Genomic DNA, 23,304 nt, shown 5'->3' with positions numbered 1-23,304 from the left:
TAGTAAACCAAAATTGTAGTTTGTTTATAATATTGCCTTTATGTCAGTGTGTTGATTGTGTTTATTTAGTAAATGTTGGGCACTCGAGGTGAATAAATTATGTTGATGCTGATGTCTTGGTAGTGTTTTTTTTTCGCTCCCCCAGTGAAAATAATGTTCCGACATCACTGACTTTAAGTGATATCTTAAATGTGTTATGCTTTTGTTCTTGTTGCAGTTTTTTATGGATGGGGAGTATGTGGTGCCATGGATGGAGTCTTGGCCCCTCATTCTGTACACTATGTTAGTCTTCTGTGTCCAATGCCATTTTACATTTGAATGCGATTGCATAATTTTGTTACGTTCTGGCTCTCACCTACGCTTGAAAGTTTGTTACCCACTGCTGGTGGCACACTTGCACTTGTTTGACATTTTTTTCAATAATGGAAAGTCTATCACTTATCCTGTGTACTGTTTGTCTTCATCTTTTTGCATTACAATTTACCTATTCTTGCTCTTTTGTTGCATTTCATATTAAAAATGGCTATCATAGTTGACATCATTTAACCATTTTGCACACAATATGGATAAGGAAACCTGCCGTCAGGTTACACTCACGGTGTAAGCACAGAACCATCTCGGACTCGCCCAGCCTATTGCCCTTCAGTAGCCGAAAAGAACGCAACACCCCCATTTTTATGATATTAGCATGTTTGCACGGGCAGTTGTTTTACAGTGGCCTGTTCGCCCAGTGCAGAAGCCGCTGCGGGATGTCAGAATCTCTTACAAACTTTGGCTTTGCAAGAGATACAGCATCTGGCATGCAGTTTGTCACAGGGCATGCCTTCGGGGCAAGTTGAGTTTACTCACTTGCAAAGGGAGAACCAAGCTTGTTGGATACGAAGTAAACCACCTTTACACTTGGCGGCCTTCTTCATTTTGTTTGACATATGCGGCTATGGCAACCTTTGCTTTATCTACTTCTTGTCAGGCAGCAGTCTTTTGCTTCCGAAACTCACTCAGGATAGCTTTCAGTAAGCTGGACAGTAATAACTGGAAAGCCAGCACATGCTAATCATTGCACTTACGATGCAAAGCTTCATGCAATATGATGGCGTAAATAAACGAGGGTGTTCCTCAAGGCCTTATAGCACATGTCATGAGTTTGGAGAAACATGATACACGGCACTTTTTTGATCCCTGGCTATAGGTTTTAGCAGTTGTGGCCATGGTTGAAGTGCAGCGTGAAGTCAAGAAAACGTAGATATCAATGGGAGCAGTGTCCTGGTGAAGGAGAAACTAATGGGAAGCCTGTTGAACATGTGGCTGACCCTGTTGCTGGCTTCATCGGGTAAAGTGTGAAACAAGAGAAGGAAGTAATCAACGTATTAGAAGGTTTTGACATATAGATGTCATGCTAAAGTTCTCGGGCAGGTCGCTGTCATAACACGCTAACAGGTCTTAGTACGCAGGCTATGCACAAGCAAGTACATAGGGCTTCTGTTGAGCAAATAATGGCTCATTATAACTGAGGAGGATGTAGTGGACATAAAAAAACCACAGCTCCAACAATCTGGTCTCACTGGTATCAACAGTGTTTTGCCAAGTGCATCGCCATACTTCCCGATCCCTTCTTGGGCGACATCAGTGAGGACCAGCTTGAGGCAAGGAGTAATCGACATCTTTATGAGCTAAAAATGTATGCATGCATGGAAAGTGCATTGCATCTAAAGACTGGGCACTTCACAGGGACTCTGGAGACAACGGATTATTGACAGTGGGCAAATACAAGCTTCTCTACTATTAAACACCGAACACTGTTGCCAGGTAGCAACCTCTGAAAAAATCCCCTCAAAGGGGGAATCATCTTTGTGCATGATCTTTGTGCATCCATTAAGAGGGCAGGCAGGCAGAGCTCCTTGAGTGATATTGCCAGCTTCAAAAGGCCCACTTCGCATATCCTGAATGCTTTCTTCTTAGCCTTTGCTGGGTGCAAGCCTCCTGCCGTCCAAAAGTTGTCATTGAGAGCACTGTTGGTTTGATGGCAATACAGTTCAGAAGCAATTCCAACAAACCTCCCTTCCTAGTTGGTCTTTAGGAACGTTATGGTGTTTTCATGGAGTGACACCATGAGACGACAAGCAAGGCCACTGGATGCCTCCAAGCCCTTGTTTTTCACTCTGTTCTGTTAGTAACAACCATGAGACCCGATAATAACAAGCTCAAGTTCGGCACTCGTGCGGTTAGTGTGCAGAATACATAATAAAAATAAGCACAAAAACTGAAAAGAAAAGGGAAGGATAAGACTCACTGCACAGAGGATAGATGATGTTCCCAAGCTCAAATCAGTATCAGCTTTTGATATACACTAACTGGTGGCTAAAAGAGGTTACAAATATTGAAATGGAAGCTTTTAGCAGGACAGGTGCCAGAAAAAAGAAAAGCTGTGCTGCAAACATCTTAGGAACCTCTTGTCCCCTTAATAAAAATTGCTCTTCTATATTAACTTCAGCCCTCCCAAATAGAGTAATCAATGTAATGAATGAGTAGTGCCCTTGTGAAGGAGAAACTTCAGACTACCTGTGCACTTATGAACAAAGAATCAATTCTTAAACAGCATGTGTAGTCCAACCAGAAGCATAGGCGTGAATCGGCATTGTGCTCCTGCACTAAAGGTAAACAATGTGGTCTACAATGGCGAATGTGCTTTAGTAAGCTTCACCACAATAACGAATTTGTAATGCAGTGAAACAAAGAATTGCCATGCAGTGAAGCTTACTACGACTGCAGATTCACTTGCAAATTATATAGGGGGGTGTTCTGTAAATCGACCTAGTGGACTGTCCATTTCAGCCGCCGCTGATTGGCTGCAGCTGCACATGTGAGCAGGAGACAGGTGCCCCCAGCCAGTCTCCTTTTTCGGTGGTGCAGCTGCAGCCAATCAGCGACAGCTGACATGGACAGTCCACTACGCAGACTCTTACAGAATACACCCTCTGCCTAATAAAAGTGGGCATTTTACAATTGCTAGGCAGTACAGCAGGGCATGTTTGCAGATTTTCTTCTTGTAGCGCAGTTGTTGTTGGAAGTTAGCACCTGTGTGTGTCGCCGTTCTTCTTCTACGTCCGTGTGTTTTTTGCGGTACAAGAAAATCTGCAAACATGTTACACCAACAAGCCCAAATGTCTACACAGCAGGGCATGGCCTGGCTCGGCATAGCAGGTCCCATGACTTTCATCGGTTTGAAAAAGTCGGCAAAAAGCTAAATGTGGCGTATGTAATGTTAAACAAGATTTGATAAAGCGACAAAAAATACAGAGCATGACACGCATTGCTGAAATTAACACCTGTTGTCATGGCAAACGTGGAGACACTGCGGTGGCTGCGACCTTGCCAAGTGAAAATGGCGGCACTTATGCAAACCAACCAAACAGCTGAACAGCCACTCACACCCGTTGGCCACCTTACCACGCGTCGGACTACCCAGGGCCAAATGTAAGTAAAATTTGGAATTATGGTTGCGCTGTCTCGGCACGTATGTTGGCAACGTGACCCCTGTGCCTGGCTGTCCAATGCTACACACAACTCCTCCTGAGCGTGGGAATGTTCCCACTTCCCGCGAAGTTTGGTGTGTTCCTCACATTGGACAGCTACCTGCCTGCAATCTGAAGGGAAAAAGGCCATAGGGGAGGCTTCTGCAGAAGCTGGTGGAAAGGAGCTTGTGGTGATCAACAGAGTAAGATAATATTTGCTGGCTGCTTCTGTGGCCCAAAGAGGCCCCAAAACAGTGCATCTTACATTTGACTCACCCCTGGGCTAGCGCCAGAAATAATTCCCCTTTGTTCCATTCATGACCACGTGAGTTGAATCATTGCACGAAGCAACGTAACTATTGCTGTACACATTTTCTTTCAAAGCTGCCATAAGGCACATTTTATTAATTCAGGCAAATATTTCTATGATCACCCACAAGGCATTATATTTCTTCCTTACAGACATTTCTAATATCATTTGAATATGCGACATGTTCAAACCTAGTAATGAAATGGATTGGGCAAGACAGTGCATACATACCACCAGCAAATGTGTTTCAAACTTAAGTTCACTCATCATGTTTCCAAAGCCGCAACATTACCTCAAATATTCATGTTCTTGTAACTGTTTGACAATATGCACCATTTGCAACTTCAGCAATTTCGCAGAAAATACTGTCTGCTCGTTTAGCAGTATCATGCAAACGGTGTTGGTCAGTCCTGTGTAATGAACCTGCATAACTGACACTTTCTGGAATTTGTTAAAAACTACATATGTAAAGAGAGACGTGCCACAAAGTGTAGCACTTTTCTGCTGCTTGATGCTGAATTAGTAAAGAATTTGAAGGTCAGGAAGACCAACAATGCCTGACTGCATTATTTAGTGACATAGAAGAAAATGGAGCGCCCTAGAACAATGGAGCTTCACTCAGTGCAAGTGGGTTCGTTATCTTGAGTCTCCAATGCAAAGCCTATCGGGCAGTAGTAATAACCGACTTGAAGGCCCTAAGCTGTCTTCAGGTCCTAGGAGGATATAGGCTGTTTACATTCCCATTCTATTTTGATTAGAATTAACTAATCAGTGGTGAAGCTTATTTGCCTCTGTTCCACTTTGCTAATTATGACAAATGTTCTATTACACAAGTGCATTGTTTTCCATGGTCTTGAGCTGCACAAATTCTGCACTCCTTGCAGATTCTGCTTAAGAATGCACATGAACTTCGGAGTTCTTCTTCAGAACAATGGGGTAAAGCCAGCAATTTTAATGCAGCCAGTCTGCCTTTACGACCACTTGGTGCAAGCTTTCATTTTTGTTTTACAGACGAACTCATTTCAATAACTGTGTAATAAAAGATTTGGAAATTACATTTCTTGAGTAAGTACTGTATTATCCTGAAAGAATAACTATGTAATTGCGGGGAATTCTTGCCTATTTGCACCCTTCGTAGCATGACGCAGTTGATGGCAGCCTCCTCCCACTTTTGGAGAATTCAAAACATGCGACATACAGAGAAACATAATTCAAAATTTGAGACATGCACAAATATGTTCGTATATTTACGCCCGTACTCCCTTTGTAATAAGATCGCCATAACTTGTATAATACAAAGTAATTTAAGATATAGGTCTCGTTTTCAGCTCAATCGTCACGCAAATGACATCTAGAACGGAGGAACGTTAACGAGCTGTGTTAGTATCGTAAACTTCATACTACGCCAGGTACACAGCACAATCTCGCGACAACCGGCCGCCAATCAGACCTAAACGGGACCATATGTCTGTGAAGGCGCAAATGGAGACCCGAAGCTTCTCCACCACCCCCGCTGCACGGCTGCACCACTCGTTTCAAGAAGCACAGCACACAAACCACACGTTTCGCGTTGTACAGCACGAGGTCGACGCAATGAGCTGCACGGCTGCACCACTCGTTTCAAGAAGCACAGTACACAAACCACACATTTCGCGTTGTGAAGCGCGCCGTCGACGCAACCGCCGATATGTGACTTGTAGGATGCAGTACATCCCTCGAACTCCGTCAAGCAAGTGCACATGGTTACGTCCAAGGGCGGACACGGCGACGCCGCAGCTCTGGTTCGCTAAACGAAGCGCTATGCCACATGAATATTTCGATCGTCACTACCAAGGAATTGAGGTCGGCGTGGGCCAGACCAGTGCCTCAAAAGTCCCTAAGCGATTACGTCCCTAGGCACCTAGGAGCTTCACGATTGCCATGACAACCCGTGTTAAGCGGAAGTCACATGACCCGCAGTGCCACGCCCCTGCTGTGCCTACTAGCATTTGTATATGCTAGTAAATGCGTTTGCGCTGGTTGTATTGGCATCCTAACACGACGCAATGCCGCCCAGATGACTTATTCTACTTTGGAACCGCGCGAACGGGCAGATTTGCGCACTTTGGAGTCCTAGAGCTGGCACTTGCCACGTCTACTGGGTCATCGACGAACACACTTTGGCAGCCCAGTACAAAATGGCGCTGGTCGACCGGGCAGCCCGGGTGCGAGAGTATGCGTTCGGTTAGTCTGGGTGCGAGACTATCGTGTTCTGGTGTATATGGAGTAATGATAGTAGTTTTATCAGCTGTATAAACCTGGACATGCAGCAGCACCATCAACACGCAGAACTGTTGTCGGCGCCATCGGTGTTTTGCCCGCGTTCGCTCCGAACGCGCGCGGCGTTGGTTACTGTTGCCGGTGCCTCTTGGGGGCGGCTTGGAGGTTTTCTACGAGTTGAGAACGGGACACTCGTCGAGCAGTGTCAGAAGTCTTTGCAACCTTCTCGCCTCGCAACGTTTTTGTAGCGTTAGCTACACTTGCCTAGCCAAGCCCGTTTCGCGTGGCACATCAAGAGCCGTGCTGCGCATGCGCAAGGATCAGTGATGTCACACGGCTTGCGCACCACCGGAGCCACCGGAGCCGGCACCTCTCGCGCACTCCGCCGCCGCCGCGCGCGACTCACCGTCGCCGGTCTGCGCATTCCAGAGGAGTGACGTCGTAGCCGTGGTAGACGCACTGGCGCCGGCACGCGCTCGCTCGCTGTGCAGCCGCCGTCTGACACTGCGCTGGAGCCGCTGCGCTTCTGACTGGCGTTTGCCAGTGTGGTATAGCCATGGAGAAGGAGAGCGCAAATGCTGCTCAACAGCGCAGAAGAACGGAGAAGCTTGACTCATCGGATCCCGAACTAGTTGCCTGGCAATTAGCGTTTGAGCGTAGGAGGAATGAATACATGTGCCACCTAATACGTATACCGCGTGTGTGTCATTGGAGCAGCAGTAAGCATGACAATCAAGCTAATCCTTGACAATCTAGGCAACCAGGAAAGCTAAGAATAATCAGCTGTACCTTTGCTAACGCTACGTATATCCTGGCATAGCCGAGCTAAGCCACTGCAACTTTTTTATATAAATACCCATTTGATTCCACAGCCAAGCGTCGCCTCTCCTCCCTCCCTCCCGTCGCCCCACGGCCTTTCGCGCGACCGGACAAGTCGCGTTTACTCTATATATATGATGATTGTAAAGGAGGAAAGAGACGCTTAATTCTGCAGCCCTTCAGGGAGCACTGCGAAGAACGCGCGTTTGTTCTCCGCCGTGCTTTCGCTCCCCATGAAAGCGCGCACTCGCACATACTGCATACAGTGCGCGGCGACGATTTCAACGCCGTTGGCGTCATACGGAACCTCACGGCAATGGCGATGGCGAAGACGACGGCGACGCCTACGGCAGAAATCCGCTTTGAGTTACCACCATAGCCTCCTCTATAACTTTTGTGCCTGCGCGGTCGGTCCCTCACCGCCGTCCCCTGAACGCCTCGGCGTTCCCCTAGGGGCGCTCGCGTCCCATAATAGCTCACTCGGCGTTCGCTGCAACAGCAGGTGCACACCGCTACGCAGCGGTTTTCCCGCCGCGTGCAAAATTAGTTTGCCGTGCTTGTTCTAAAACTCTGCTTGCCAGTTGATGTTCTTTCTAGTGTGGTGCGTGTCCCCAAAGTGCTTTGCTAACTGCAGCACTCACTGAGACAGCCGTGCCTGTGTGCGCTTTCTTCCAACTTTTGGTCGACTCGGGTAAGTTCTCTGTTAAATGTGTTACATCGTAAAGAAAATTCGCTTGTTTCAAGGCAACATGCCTAAAAGTGGTATTTTTGTTGTGTGCAGCACTACCGATAAAGAGAAAAGGCGGCTGTCCAAGCTCAGAAGTTTGGTTGCGTCCCGAATGCTGCACAATGCCGTACTGCTGCGTACCGCACTGCAAATCATGGAGCGGCCGGAAAGAAACCGGAGTATCATTCCACGAAATTCCCAGTGACCAAGAACTTCGCGAATAGGCTTAAGGTAATCTCGAGAGACAACTGGACCCCAAATAGCACATCTTGTTATTCCACTGTTTGTAGCCGACACTTAATTCGTCCCGTCCGACTTTAAAGAAGGGTGCACGACGCGAAGACTGAAGAAAGGCGTTGTGCCCAGCGTCTTCCAAGAGTATCCATCATATTTGCAGCCTCGAAAGCAAACCGAAAGAAGCGATGCAGCCCTCAGGAAGCGTACCACGACCCTCGAGGAGCATCTCGACAGGGGGAAGACGTTGCTCCCAACACCAGATGTTGCTGCACTAGCAATGGTTGGTGGATATATCGCACGAAAAATCCACGAAACCATTTCCTGTGATGAATGCTTCACTCTAGTAACGAAACCAAACACTTCTACGCCATCGGATGCCTTAATTAGGCACCAGGACAGAGGTTGACTCCTCTATGCGTCTCCTGAGCTTGTAATGGTTCTGCATTCGCTAAAGAAGTACCTGGAAGTTTTCCTCGCAAAAGCGAGAAAGATGAAGCAGCGACTAAAGGCTGCCGTTGACAACGCCGCGAAAGTACTTCAGAAACGTGAACAACTCAAGTGGTCAGCCCCAGGCCATCATGAAAAACTCTTGGACGTTGTGTTTATGAAGTTTCTCCGTCCACTTTTTGGGAACTTCGCGACGAGCGTGAGTGACAACCACGACTTTGCGAAAGATTTCCACGCCAAACCGTTGTCTCGAAAAGTGCTCAAGCTATGAGCGCGAAATCAAATATAAAAGTTCGCATTGCATTCCGCATACAGTGTTTGTGTTAAAAATTTTATGTGTGCACCCTATTTAGCGTATACGCATAGTCTAATGCCATGAAGACGTTTCTAGACGATCACCAATGCAAGCGTGCACATAGGCCACGTCGTCTGCTGTTATTGTTAGAGTCACTGGAAAAACAGAGTACCGCAAAGGTACGCGGCATGCTGGCAACATTGGGTGGCGGCGGCCATATTCCTTCCAGACTGCTGACGCGCTGTAGCGGTGCCAGTGTTTATAGAGGTGCTGTGCCAGTTGACAAGCATTCGTAATCATGCTGTAGCCGGTTTGCAATAAAACTTACTATTTTACAGCCTCCCTGTATAAGGGACACCATACCATTTGTCCCCGAATGGCTTCATGCTGTCAGCAAAATTCGCATTTTCAGAACAGCATGCAGTCACAAAGTAAGATGTGGAGGCAAGAAACATATTTATTTCACAATAGTCACAACAACAATTTATTTCGTCAAGCATGACAACAGCATACCGGTCTTCCGATTCAACTCTTGGTTTCTCAAAATCATCAGGAATGAAATGGTCCTATAGTTTGTCCATGGAGAAAACAAAGAAAAATAGGAATGTTAATAACCCTACCCTGTGACAGTGCTTAAAATATCTAAACTGTAAATAGTCGCAAAAAACAGAGTCAGGAAAGCTATAGAAGACATTTTGAAGCCACATTTTCTGTATAGACCTGGTGCTTGTTCAAAACACGTTATTCATGGGAACCGCCTCCTTTTACTCTGTAGCACAACACGCTCACTTGAAATGCATGTTTGTTGTTTCCATCGAGCCGCGCGAATCAAGCACTGCAGCTTGCTTGACATGTATGTACGTTTTCTTCAAACGCGGCGCGCAAACCGAATGAAACAGTGGAGAGCTTGCTAGGAAGTTGGTACTGCGATGTTTTCAACAGCACTAAGTAGAGGAGCTTACTTGAAACATAGGTACTGGGCGATTTTCAATAGCGCAAAACAAAGCGAGCCGCGCAAACCGAACAGTTTACTGGAATCAATAGCACAAAGCAGAGCGGGTCGCGCGAACCAGAGACCCTACTTGAAAGATAGGTACTGGGCGATTTTCAATAGCGTGAAGCAAAGCGAGCCACGCGAACAGAACAGCTCACTCAAAACCACGTGTGCTAGCTACATAGTGTTCAATAGCCGCACCCAGAGCGATGAGCGTGAACCGGACAGGTAAAGTTTAGCGGTCACACGCAAGTACAGTCACTTGAAAGCAATAACTGTCCAGCAAACTAGTTATTCAAGAAACTTACCTCGCACAAGCGGGTGTTCTTCGAGGGCGCGATGCGGCCAATTCAGTGGAGCCACGCACAACGTCGTTCACCGTCGTCCTTCCCGCACGGAATACAGAAAAATGCCTTCCCGGACTCCGTTCGGACCCGAAGGCGCAGCAACCAGGCATGATGATGGGTTATTTCTGACGCCCGTGTTCGCAAGCGCAACGCAAGCGTTCAACGGAACGGCCAAGTGCTCTCCGTGTGCGGTGCGTACGCTACGGGTTCGACGTGCCAACTGAAAGGGCTTGGAAGGGATATGGCGGCAAAAGGTCACGTGACACGAGCGCCCCAATCACCGGTGGCCGCGGCAGGCGGCGGCGCGCGGAAAACAAATGCGATACCCTAAAAATTTTCCAGTGACTCTAGTTATTGTGGGATCGGGGCGGCTTCTAGCGACAAGCACCGGAACTATGAGGGACGGACGGCGCCTGTGTATTCCGCGCCAACGCGCGGGCACGAAAAGTATAGAGGAGGCTATGGTTACCACATAATTGCTATCGCAATAAAATAAACGAAGCGAGCCGCCTCCTATTGGTCGCCTGTTCCCACCGCATCTACGTTTTCGCAGAAAAATTCTGCACGCCGAACATCGAAAAATGTCATGCACAAAGGGTCCGGCGGCCTATTTCCCGTAGCTGCGAAATCGCTAGTGCAAATTCGCAGACAAAATCGACCATGTGAAACGGGCGTTGGAGCTAATCTCCGATGGGTGCAAAGGCAAAACGAGCGAGGTAGCGCAATTTCAAGCTTCGGAGACGCGTTCAAGGAAAGAGGAAGCAGAGGCGTTCGGTCACCTCTGCTTGAGCTCTTCATCTCGCCAGCGCTGTGGTAGCATATGTTCGCGGCAGTAGCGCACCCAGGATCTCTGCCAGGGGGGGTTGACAGTTTGCCAATACCATCTAAACAGCAATAATTTCGATTTTTCACGGGAAATTGTCAAAAAATGCGCTCTTTGCGAGTGTGCCGACGATTGCGCGTCTTACATCTTAGTTGGCGCTGAGCCGTGCTCCCTCAAGGGCTGCAGAAGATAGCGCCAACCTTTCCCTTTCCCCACGAACCACTTACTACTACTACATCTTAGTTGCAGCACTCAAATGCGTAAGGAAAGGAAGGGGGTTAAACAAAAGGGGGGGGGGGTTAAGTCGGCCTCAAGGGGGGGGGGTTACAACCCCCGAATCCCCCCCCCCCTGTCGGTGCGCCACTGGTTCGCGGCCATTGAGTGAGATCTGTTCATGTTAGCAAGTGCGTGCGTGACCCCATGCAAGCTAATGTAATTAGTAACCGAATGTTTACTGCAGTTTATACAGCGGATGAAACTACGAACCTTGCTTCGTGCAGTTGTCTAATACATTGCTATACTTATCAAAGCTTCGTCTTTCGGGCGAAACTGCGACTATTTGTTTTTATATTAACAGCGACGCCGTTTAAGCAAGCCGTAATTTGTGGTGCGTATCAAGAAACTACCAAGAAAGAAAATAAAGTAAACTTTCTTGGCGAGGCGGGATTTGAACGCGCGGTCCCAAAGCGAGCGTCGTAACCACTAGGCTATACAGCCGCGCTTGAAGAACTTGCATTTATGCGAAGAATATGATTGCGTTCGAGCGTCGTTGTCTTCGTCCATCGCTGGCGCGTTCGTACGCTCGTGCTCTGCAATGTGAAGAGGTTTTGCGCGCTATGAGAGCGAGAGAGAGAGAGATGAATTCACGAAGTGGGTCCCCTGGAACGCGGTGTTGGCGTGGCAAGCTGCACTATGCAACGCGCACTGACCGCAGTTGCGCGGCCGAGTGCAAGTTTTTTTTTTTATTGCGCAATTATATGGACACTCAAAAGCAGATTTCTGCCGTCGGCGTCGCCGTCGCCGTCGCCGTGAGGTTCCGTATGACGTCAATGGAGATGCACAAATGGTGACTTATGCACAAATGGTGACAATTATTTTGTTACTGTACTCACACAAAATGGGGTCTTAGCCCAGAAAAAGAGAGTCACGGTGTTGTGACTCACTTTTGACCCTATTTTCTTTCTTGGAGTGTGGAGTATTTGACATTCAGTAAAAATATTGCCCACAACGTGAGCCAATGTGCACCAAAGTAGCAACAAGCAACACTATGGTAGCGACATCTACATTACTCACATTGTGTAGCTCGCAACTACGTATTGTTGCAGTAGTTGGTGGTGGTGGTAAAAACTTATTTATTGGCCTTAAAATTGCAGCGAAGAGACTCCGGCTGGTCGGAGGTTCTTGGATTGCGGTGGGGGGTCCTCAGTTCAGGGCTCCGCTTGCGGCCGCCGCTCTGCGTGCCCGGTAATCAGACTTAGCTGATCGTCCAGGCTTTCACTGGCCCGCAGCTCTTCCCATCGCTTCGTTGTGGGGTCTTTTGTATGGAGGGTACGGCAGTGATAGCCTGACATGCCCACGTGATATGATAAAAGGTTGCTTTATCTGAGCACCATCGCCAGCGACGAGGGTATGCCGTAGGATGTATTTTACTGAGGATGTGCAATTGGGATACGTGCCGGTATGGATTTGTCTCCAACTGACCGATTCCTCTTTATTTAGCGTTCGGTGTAGTGGGGAATAGGTTCTCCTAAGTCCTCTACAGTGGTTTATAATGGCCGAGTAGTCGCACGAGACGGGAACGGGTTCCTCAGGCGAGCAGCTGGAGGGTGCTCGGCTCGTGTACCCTCGAGCTACCCTCTCCGCCACCTGATTTCCTTCCAGCCCCATGTGACCCGGGGTCCATATTATCCGATGCCGTATTGGGTGGGTGTGTGTACTGTGATGCTCGCCAGTGTCTATCGCGATTAGGATGATACCGAGGGCAGGCTGCATGATGCGCCCTTGTAGATAGCTACAGCAAGCCGCTTGGCAGTCCGTCAGAACTATGAGCGATCGTCTATGTCTGTAGCCGTGGGCAAGAGCGAGCGCAATGGCTGTTTCTTCGGCTTCGGTGTTGTTGTGGCATCGTATGGAGGCACTGGTCAGTTCTTCGAGTGTGTTGTCCACAACTGTTGTTATTGCCTTGGTGTTCGTGCAGTCGTAGTTGGCAGCGTCAACATAGTATGTGGTGTTCTTTTGCCCGTATAGGCCTTCCGGAGCATGGCTTCCACTTGGTCCTGTTCGCCTTTGGTAAGTCGTTGATAGGGCAAACTGTATGTCATCCTACTAACCACGAGGCTGCGTATGAGTTTCAGGGTGTCCTCTTCGCGCATACCGTGGCGACGAGTGGTGACCCGGGATATGATTCGGGCAACCAGCAGCGTGGTACTGCGGAGGATAGTGAGGGTGTGATTCACATGGCGGTTTGACTGGATCCACATTCCCAATTTACGGATGGTGGTTTTTTCTGGGATTTGTTGGCCGGCGACATAAGGCCTGGGTCCTTATGCGCCGATTGGGGGGGGGGGGGGGGGCTTGTCTTGCCAGATTCTCAGGAGTTCAGTCTTCTCGGTCGCACAGGACAGGCCACGTGCCTGTACGTATTGTTCGACGCAGGTGGCTGCTTTCTGCAAGTTATCTTCTTTTTCTCCAAGGGACCCCCGCGTAGCCCAGATTGTGATGTCATCCGCGTACATTGCGTGATGGATGCCAAGAATGCGATGGAGTTCGTACGCAAGACCAACATTGGCACGTTGAACAGTAGCGGGGACATTGCTGAGCCCTATGGGGTGCCCTTGTTCGGAACCTTGATGATGTTTGAGCGGATTGAACCGAGAGCGACCGTGGCGGTGCGGTCCGACAGGAATGCCAGAACATAACTGTAGGTGCGCTGTCCGCAGTGAAGGGCAGCGAGGCCGTCGAGAATGGCTTGATGGCTCACATTATCAAAGGCGCCCTTGATGTTCAAGGCCAGAATGATATTTTCTCCTTGGTTTGGGGGAGTGTCAATGAGTTCTTCTTTTAGTTGAAGCAGTGCATCCTGGGTTGAAAGATGTGCCCGGAACCCGTACATTGAATGCGGGAGAAGGTCATGGTCCTCGAGATAGTTTTGCAGGCGGCTAGTGATCACGCGTTCGAAGAGTTTGCCGAGGCAGGAAGTGAGTGATACTGGTCGAAGGTTCTCCATCTGGAGCTTCTTACTCGGCTTCGGTATCATTATCACCTCTGCGTGCTTCCTCTCGGTGGGGGAGGGGGGGGGGAGCGTGCCCCATTGCCAATGGTCGTTTAGGAAGTTCGTGAGTTCTTGTACGGCGGTGTAGTTGAGATTCCTGATAAGAAAGTACGTGATTATATCCGTCCCTGCTGCTGTGTTGCGGGTGCTGCTGCGAATGGCAGCATTAACTTCGTCCAACGTTATCGGTCGGTCCAGGGTGTGGTTTGCATAACCTTGATACCTCGCCGATACGGAGGCGGGTGAGAATCACAATAGCATTTGCGCTGTATTTGAGCAAGCAGCTCGTCGTCCTTGCCTTCAAAGGCGTGTATGAGGCGCTGGACTGATTTGTTTGTCTCATTTTTTGTTCGAGTAGGATCAATCAAGGCTCGTAGACCGTGCCACGTGCGTGCCGTACCCAGTGAGCCTCAAAGCGAGTCGCTGAACTGGGCCCAGTTAATTCGTGCCAGTTGCTCAGCATAGTGCTCAGCCTGGATGGTGAGAGCTGCGATCTTGAGCTTGAGACGTCGGTTATGTTTTCGGTTCTTCCATCTGCGGATGAGGCTTGTTCTGGCTTCCCACAGGTACAGGAGATGGCCGTCCACTTCTGGAAGCTGAGATGTTCTCTTAATGACGGTGGTGCAACAGGTCCCGAATGTCTTTAGTTTGCGCGCACTAGTCAGTGAGGTTTGTAAGGCTGCCAATTGAATTCTCGCTCTCGCGACGGAGGACGTCCCACTTTGTGATGCGGGCTTGTCCAATTGAGCAACGCATCGCACTCTCCGTAATTTGTGTACGGAGAATGCAGTGGTCGCTAACCAAGGATTCGTGCAAGTTGCCCAAAATATAGTTTGCACTACCACGGGTGAAGGTGAGATCGGAACAAGTGTCCCTGCATATGCTGTTGCCGATCTGGGTAGGCTTTGCTGGATCCGTAAGCAGTTCGAGTTGGAATTTTTCGGTGGCACCTGCAAGTTGTTTGCCTTTGACATCCGAATGATTGTATCCCCAGCGTTTGTCGAGAGCGTCGAAGTTCCCGAGGAGTACGAGTTCCTTCCCCTTGGCTAATTTGCAGGCACACTGAACGAAAGCGTGGAAGTCGGTGGATTTTTGTTTCGGGGGACTATATACATTGACGATTATGATGCTTCGCCTCTCGGCTTTCTTTTTGCGCCTGAGAAGTAGCTCCACTATCACATGGTCGATGTTGGTGTCTGCGATGTTATCAAGACCAATTGCAGTTAATGCTTTGGTAATCAGGACGGAAGCTCTGCCTTCTGTCGGGCTATCGTAGGAATCATGGCCTGGGAGTATGGGTGATGTGCCAGGTTCCTGTAGCGCTATGACATCTGGTTGAGCAAGGTGTGTGGTAATGTATTGTTGGAGGCGGCTCCGCTTTTTGCGGAAGCCGCGGCAGTTCCATTGCCAGATTTCTAATGGTTCGCCAATAGGTGGGTTTGTGCTGCCCATGGTTAATTCGTGTTGTTGGGAGGCGTGGTTGTCAGAGTGTTGGCTTGCGAGGCCGATGTGAGGGTGAGGTCAGCTTGTGTCAAAACCGGTGTAGAGTTCAGGGGCAAGCGATTCCAAGCTTAGTCTAAGAGGGACTTGGTCTTCTGTGGTGCGGGAGCTGCGGGTGGCCCTCTTCCTTCGTATATTACCGCCTGTTGTGGCAATTTGGGTCTCGAGGCGTGTCTCGAGGGAGTCAAGGCGGGCTCCGAACTGTGTGAGGTGGTGTGTGAAGATGATACTCAATTGTTGGGAGAGTTGTTGGAAGAGCGCAGACAGCATTTCGCGTATCTCTTCGCGTGTGACTGCGGAGTCCGTTGGGGTGGAAAGCGAGGGCGGCATCTAAGGGGTTGCCTGTCTGTTGGGGTTGATCTGTGAGTGACGTTCGATGGATTCAGGTAGCAATCCAATACGCGCCGTTAGGGCGTGGAGTTGACCGCTGTCCTTAGCCTGACGCGCCTTGACGGCAGCCAGCTCCTGTTTGAGCTTTAAATTTTCCGCGAGATGGTGTTCGTACGCGGGGGACTGAGTGTTAGGCGGAACGATGCGTGTCGCCCCTACTGCTGGCCAGCTCACCTTGGTATCGATGCCTGCTAAAGAAGTGGAATTGTGCTTCTCGGCAGACTTGCGAGAAGAGGCCTGCTGGGACTGTTGGCGTGTGGGTTGCTGCTGTTCCCCCTTGCTCTTTCGGTCCTGGTTCTGCGACTGTTGCTGCTGGCCAGGTCCTGCAGGGGGTAGGGGATGGAAAGACTGCGACCGCGAGTGAGAGAGGCGGCACGAAGTCTCCCCCTCCTTGCTGAACCACCTGCGTTTGGGATTGGGTGGGTTGCGCTGGGGGTTGCGCCCACGGGGTTGGGTGGGTACGCCGGGCCGTGGCCGCATGGTCTTCAGTCTCTATGAGCACTCTTTGACGCCCGTCAGGTGACCTTCCCCACATATTTGGCATTTGGGAGCACAGGGGTGACCGTCCACGGGGTCGAGGGTTCCGAACTGCCGACACACTCGAGCGTTCGGCGTAGGACACACGTGTGATCGCTGCGGCGGTTGTAAGCAGACTTGGCAGGCTTGCCGCGTCGGCTTGTATGAGTGGCAGGCTACCTCCCCCGCCGTAATACAGTACATAGCGGGGGTTGAGGGGGCCCTTGAACGTGATAAAATCAGATTTAGTACCAACAAGCATCCGCGCACTGTGCACTCTCACCCATAGGTGGAAAGTTTTCATTTTTCCGGGGGGGGGGGGGCGGGGCTGGGGCCTGACAAGTTTTCCAAGCCCCACCCATGTATGCATATATATATATATATATATATATATATATATATATATCTAAATATATATACATAACCTTTACTAACAGTTACACTGGAAACTTCCAGTGACCTCAAAAGATTGTTCGCTGGAGTGACGAGCTTATATGAGTGTTTGCAAGACCTCAGAGTAGGAGACAACTCAGTTTTACAGCCTGAGACCCCTCGCACCGCCAAGAGACTGGCTTCTCTTGGTTGAGCCATGCGACAAGCGGTTTCAGTTAAACACGTTAGGGAGATGTGTTTTGTGCGTATTAAGTCGCACAAGTCTACGAAAAATCAATGTAACGCCTTGTAAAAGATTTAATAGAAAAGATACAATCAAGAAATCTTTTCCTGACAAAAGGTTTGCCGCGTCGGCTTGTATGAGTGGCAGGCTACCTCCCCCGCCGTAATACAGTACATAGCGGGGGTTGAGGGGGCCCTTGAACGTGATAAAATCAGATTTAGTACCAACAAGCATCCGCGCACTGTGCACTCTCACCCATAGGTGGAAAGTTTTCATTTTTCCGGGGGGGGGGGGAGCGGGGCTGGGGCCTGACAAGTTTTCCAAGCCCCACCCATGTATGCATATATATATATATATCTAAATATATATACATACCCTATTGGGTAATGCTGCTAGGCTTATGGGTGCTATAACATTGCAGTGCCTGCAGAATGCATGTCGTGCTATGGTATCAGAATTGGCCCACCAAGTGACCACCTTTGCTTACACTATGTGGCTTTCTGGCCTACTTTACTTAACCTGACTGCCACCTATACACAAGGAGGAGGAGGGAGGCAAAAAAAAGGGATCTTCAATTAATTTTCTTGCATAGATGGCTCATGCATCATATTTTTCTTATAGTGCAGGATTTGTTACTCAAAGTGAAGCTTGCTATATGGAGAATATCTACATTTTTTCATATGTATACCGAACAAGGATTGATTTGTTCACGGTGTCACTTTTTATATTATACTCACGTGACACTAAGCCCACTTGTATTTATGCAGGTATGGCTGGGCCTGCAGAGAAAGTGTAAGCAGACTGTGCTGTGTTGCTGATCAGTGCTGATCTCCACGCCTGAGTTGGTCCCCCAACATCCAGGCACCAGCGTGCTTTGCTTCATCATTGACAAGGTAATATGATATGGAGAGCTTGCACCTGGATATCAGTTTTGAGCTTGACTTTTGAGAAATATGTTGAGATAGAAGACACAAGGGTTGGCCTTGGTGATAGATACACGTGTGTGTTTTTTTAAAGTGCTCTTTTTGAAATATTCTTCATGGACCTATTTTCAGCAAATGTTTACATTCCTTAATTGCAAACTGCCATGGAGCTGGTTTATGCCTTAAACTAGCACTCTTTCACCAAGAAAAAGCCTTATTTAGCATAAAATTCATAGGAAAGGCAAGGAGGTGACAGGACAGAACACTACTAACATTATCCAATTTTACTGCTTGCACAGCAATATAAAGCGAGAGTTGAAGGGATGAGGTTTGGGGTTTGTGTTCATTGGTTCTATGGGTTTTGGAGCCCCACACAGCTTCTTTGCTAGGCAGACAAGCTTGTGGGATGTGCTTCTGAAATGTGTACAGCACACTGACGGTGCAGGGGGGGTGCGGGCCTCATCTTTGGAAGGAAGTGCACTGACGGCACCATTCATGGTGCAGATGACTCTCATAGAGTCAGGCAAGGCACCAGTGTTGATGTTTGTTCCCTTGCCCAAAACAGCATGTTTAGGTTCAGTGTAGTTGTAAGAAGACAAGTTAAACATTACTTTCATGGTTTGAGTGGCCGCATTTTTCTTAGAGCACTGAATTTCTTTTCTTGCAACTGCCTGCCCTGGTGTTTCCTTAGCGTCGGCATGAAGTTGGCATGGAGTTACGCATCCGGGAACTCGTGAACAATGACCCTGTAGTTGACACTTTGCGAAGAATACATCGGCTTCCAAGCCCTTCATTTTCTGTTGGCATACTTTTACTTGTACTGTTAGCAATTTCTTCTCGGCTTGCTGAATTATCCTGAGGCCCCACACTGACACTACTGATGTCTTCAATTGAAGACTTTTCAGGATAAGACTCCTGGCTTTGCAAGTGTGGTTTAAAAAAAGGTGGCACTTACAGGTGGCTATTCAAGACCTGAGTGAAATGAACCGGCAAGTCTTGGTTACATCTTGTGTGTAGTCCTGTTGGAGTTAAAACGTTTTACGAAAAATTGTGTCGTCACTAACACGATGATAAGCACTTGGTCATTCACCACAACTTCATAGTCGTTACCTGGCTAAATGAATTTTCGTCAAACCCTTGATAATACCTTCTACAGAACTTATGTACAAAACATTGTTACCAAGACTTACTGGTTCGTCTCACTCACGTCCAGAATAGAAATCTGTAAGTGCCACCGTCCTGCAAAGAACCTTATCCTGAAAAGTCTACACTTGAAAGCATCGGTAGTGTCAGCGTGGGGCCTCGAGATAATTCGGCCAGCTGGGAAGAAATTACTGGCAGCAAGAGTTCAAGAGTGCTGACAGAAAATCAAGAGCGTGTGAACTAGAGCAGACCATTATTCGGGTCTTCTGGGACATACAGCTGAATGTCAACTTCACAGCGAGACTAACGGACCACCTGTGCGGGCAGTCACAAGAAAGCTTGATGTATTATAACCAAAACAGCCTGTTCAAACCAGGAACTTATCTTGAGCTTGTCTTCCTACAAGCCCACTAAACCTGAAACTGCCATTCTGTGCAAAAGACAACTTCAACACTGGCACTTCACCCAACACTGACGAAAGTAAGCTGCATCGTGTAACGTGCCCGCAGTAAGCTCTTTCTGAAGCAGAAGGGCCCACGAGCTTACCTTCCATGGTGTAATTCAGGAACTTGTCTCGGCTCCAGAAAGGGAGCTTTTTTGGCTTGGCTTGGGTCAATGACCATAAAATTATCATTACCAAACAGAACGCATTAACAGTTGCAGACTCAGGGTAATGTTTTACTTGCTTGATTTTGTGGACAAAAACTGATGAAAGGGTGCCTAATGTGACTAGTTATCCTGTCCAGGAGTCCGTGATTTCAAGGAGTTTGACAACCATTTCATTGGCTAACAATCGCAAAGCATACTTGTGTTGTCATTTGAAACAAAACCACGCACTTTAAGGAACGGTGACAATTTCTTTAGGTGTGGGGAGCACCTGCACTGCATATATAATTTTGGTTAAAAAGAAAGTAAGGCGGAATGGGCCATATAAAATTAATGACACTAATTTTGGCATAAGTAGATTTTTGCTCAAACCATCTGAAAGTTTCTTGTTTTAGAAAGTATTAAATTTTGTTAAACGTAGCTGCTGTCAGATGATTCTATATAAGCATTTGGCCTTATGCAGTACTATTTGCTTTAAATAAAATTTTTGGGTTTTATTTGTCAAAACCTCAATATGATTGCTGAACGACATATTGTAGGTCAAAGGCACAAATACACAGATGATATACGAAAACATGTCACAGGTGCTGCTAATAACTTAATTCGAAACACAACAGGATACTGTATATATACTCTTCCGAATGCACAGGCGCACTAGCCACTTCGGGAAGACAACAGAGGGCGATTATTCGTGCCAACACAATCATTTTGAAGATCTAAAGAAAGCAAGTTCCGCGTCGTACAAAACAACAGAGGTCTGACTTACACAAGCACTACTTTTTTATGTAAAACGCTTTGAGTAGCTTACATGCAATTTTATCTTTACTTCTGCCTGGGATCTTCACATTATAAAATCTCGCACGACAAGGGCAGGCTTTTCTTTTTGCTGATAGATGCGCATTCAAGTCTGTCGTCATGTTTTTAGCATGCTCCCTCATTCAATCATTGATGCAGCAGCCAGTTTGTCCTACATAGGACTTTCCACAAGGCAGTGGGATTTCATAAACCACACCGGGACCACATTGCCCGTAAGGTGTTACATGTACTTGGCAGCTTACCTTAGATCTGCCCATTATGCGGGGACACGTTCGGGCCAGCCTATTGGGAACAGAGAACAATAGAGGCACTCCATGCCTGTTTGCCACTTTCTTTAAATTGTGGCTTAACTTATGCACATACGGTACAACTTGCGTTCTTGGGCCACTCGGCTCACCAGCTCTGGCTTCATTCACCAGTGTGCCCGCTTTTGTAGTGTTCTCTTTTCCCAATATGCTGGCCCAACTGTGTCCCCACATAATTGGCAGATCTAAGGTAGGCTGCCAAGTACAACACGTCACACCTTACTGGCGATGTGCTACCAGAGGGGTTTATGAAATCCCACTGTCTTGTGGAAAGTCCTATGTAGGACAAACTGGCCGCTGCATCAATGATGGAGTCATGGAGCATGCTAACAACACGACGAAATACTTGAATGCGCATCTTTCAGCACAATGTAAAGCCTGTCCTTGTCGTGCGAGATTTCATGATGGGAAGATCCTGGGCAGAACTAAAGATAAAACAGTACGTGAGCTGTTGGAAGCATTTTACATAAAAGAAAAAAAGTAGTGCTTGTGAAAGTTGACCTATATTGTTTTCATGATGTGGAACTTGCTTTCTTTAGATCTTCAAAATGATCGTGTTAGCCCTGATAATCGCCCTCTGTGCTCTGCCCGAAGTAGCTGGTGCGCCTGCGCGTTGTGAGTACATATACTGTATCTCGCTGTGCTTCAAATAAAGTTGTTAGTAGCGCCTGTGACGTGTGTCTGTGTATCTTCTGTGTATTTGTGCCTTTGCGCTATGTCGTTCAGCAAACAGCAACTTGCCTAACACCAAGTCCTTCTGCACAATATGATTATGGGGGACACTGTAGTGGGGAACTCTGGATTAACTTTGAACACCGGGGGTATGTGCCCAATGCACCTTATGGGGGTGTTGTTGCGCTTTGCTGCCATCAAAATGTGGCCGTTGTGCATGGTATTTTATCCTGCGCCATTCGGCTTAGCAGTGCAATGCCAAAGCCACTACGCCACCATGATTTTTACTTTTGCTGGCAGAATAGCAGTTTCCAAGTAATTTAATTAGCTCGACCTGTTGATGCTGCTCTCTAAAAGTAGATTTTATGCATGTTACTTATGTTGCTTCAGTACTACTAATTATTATTACTCAAATAATGCCTTTTTTTACTGTAATAACACTTGTTTCAGTGATCTGCTAATGTAACAGGTTATTCTACGACACTATAATGCACATTTCCTTAGGAGTCATAAGCATTGCAGGAAACCACTTATTTTTAATAAATTTTGTTCAGTATCGCATGTTCTGAATGCTAAAGCATTCTTACCTGTGTGAATGTCAGCTAAACTGCTTTTGCCTATGTGTTATCTTATTGCATGTGTGAAAAAAAAACTTGGCTTTTGTTTACTTTTTCAGGTGCGCGGCAAGCTCTCACTCAAGCAACACATTCCAGTGGTCTTCTGTCAACAGACTGGGTCTATTGAAGTACCATTACAAGGTCCAATAAACAACGCTTGCGAGATGTGTGACGTGCTCTTGCTTAAAATCGGAGGACTTCACTATTAATGTAAGCTTGAATAGGTGTGCTTAAGAACCTGTGTAACGTGTACTTGTTTATTAACAAGTACAAACCATTACCTCACCTGACATTTTTTTTCACCTCAACATAACTCTTTACTGTAGATTTCTGAACAAACCATTACAGCGACACAACACTGCAGTAAGGTCAGCACAAGTGTTCATGCATGAACACTTGTATTTACAAGAATTGTATTTGCATTATTATACTAAATATGAATATGAGGTGCGTATCTTTTTCAGGGTGCATACTCTCGCAGGTTGTACAAGCTCGTCATCTTGTACGCACTCAGCTCGTAGAAACGAGCTCGTTCATAATGTACGAGAATCTCGTTCAGTGACAAGAACGCGATCTCGTACACGTGTGCGAGAAATGTACGCGATGATTGCTGCGTAGACTGTACGAGGTTCTCGTAGACTCAACGAGTTCTCGCAGACTGAACGAGTTTCTCGCACAGTCTACGGAGCAATAATCGCGTACACTATTTCTCGTACATTCTCGTTCACATTTTTTTCAATAGGGTAACCTTTACTAACAGTTACACTGGAAACTTCCAGTGACCTCAAAAGATTGTTCGCTGGAGTGACGAGCTTATATGAGTGTTTGCAAGACCTCAGAGTAGGAGACAAATCAGTTTTACAGCCTGAGACCCCTCGCACCGCCAAGAGACTGGCTTCTCTTGGTTGAGCCATGCGACAAGCGGTTTCAGTTAAACACGTTAGGGAGATGTGTTTTGTGCGTATTAAGTCGCACAAGTCTACGAAAAATCAATGTAACGCCTTGTAAAAGATTTAATAGAAAAGATACAATCAAGAAATCTTTTCCTGACAAAAGGTCACTTTTCGAGAGGATAAGACTTAACATACATAAACATTAAAATATATATAACAATTTCTGACCACAACTTATGGCTAAAATTATTGGCGTAAGTATAATG

This window comes from Dermacentor silvarum, chromosome 5 (assembly GCF_013339745.2).
Source record: "Dermacentor silvarum isolate Dsil-2018 chromosome 5, BIME_Dsil_1.4, whole genome shotgun sequence".
Lineage (NCBI taxonomy): Eukaryota > Metazoa > Arthropoda > Arachnida > Ixodida > Ixodidae > Dermacentor > Dermacentor silvarum.
The sequence above is the reverse complement of the archived record's forward strand: the minus strand, read 5'-3'. Positions refer to the sequence as shown.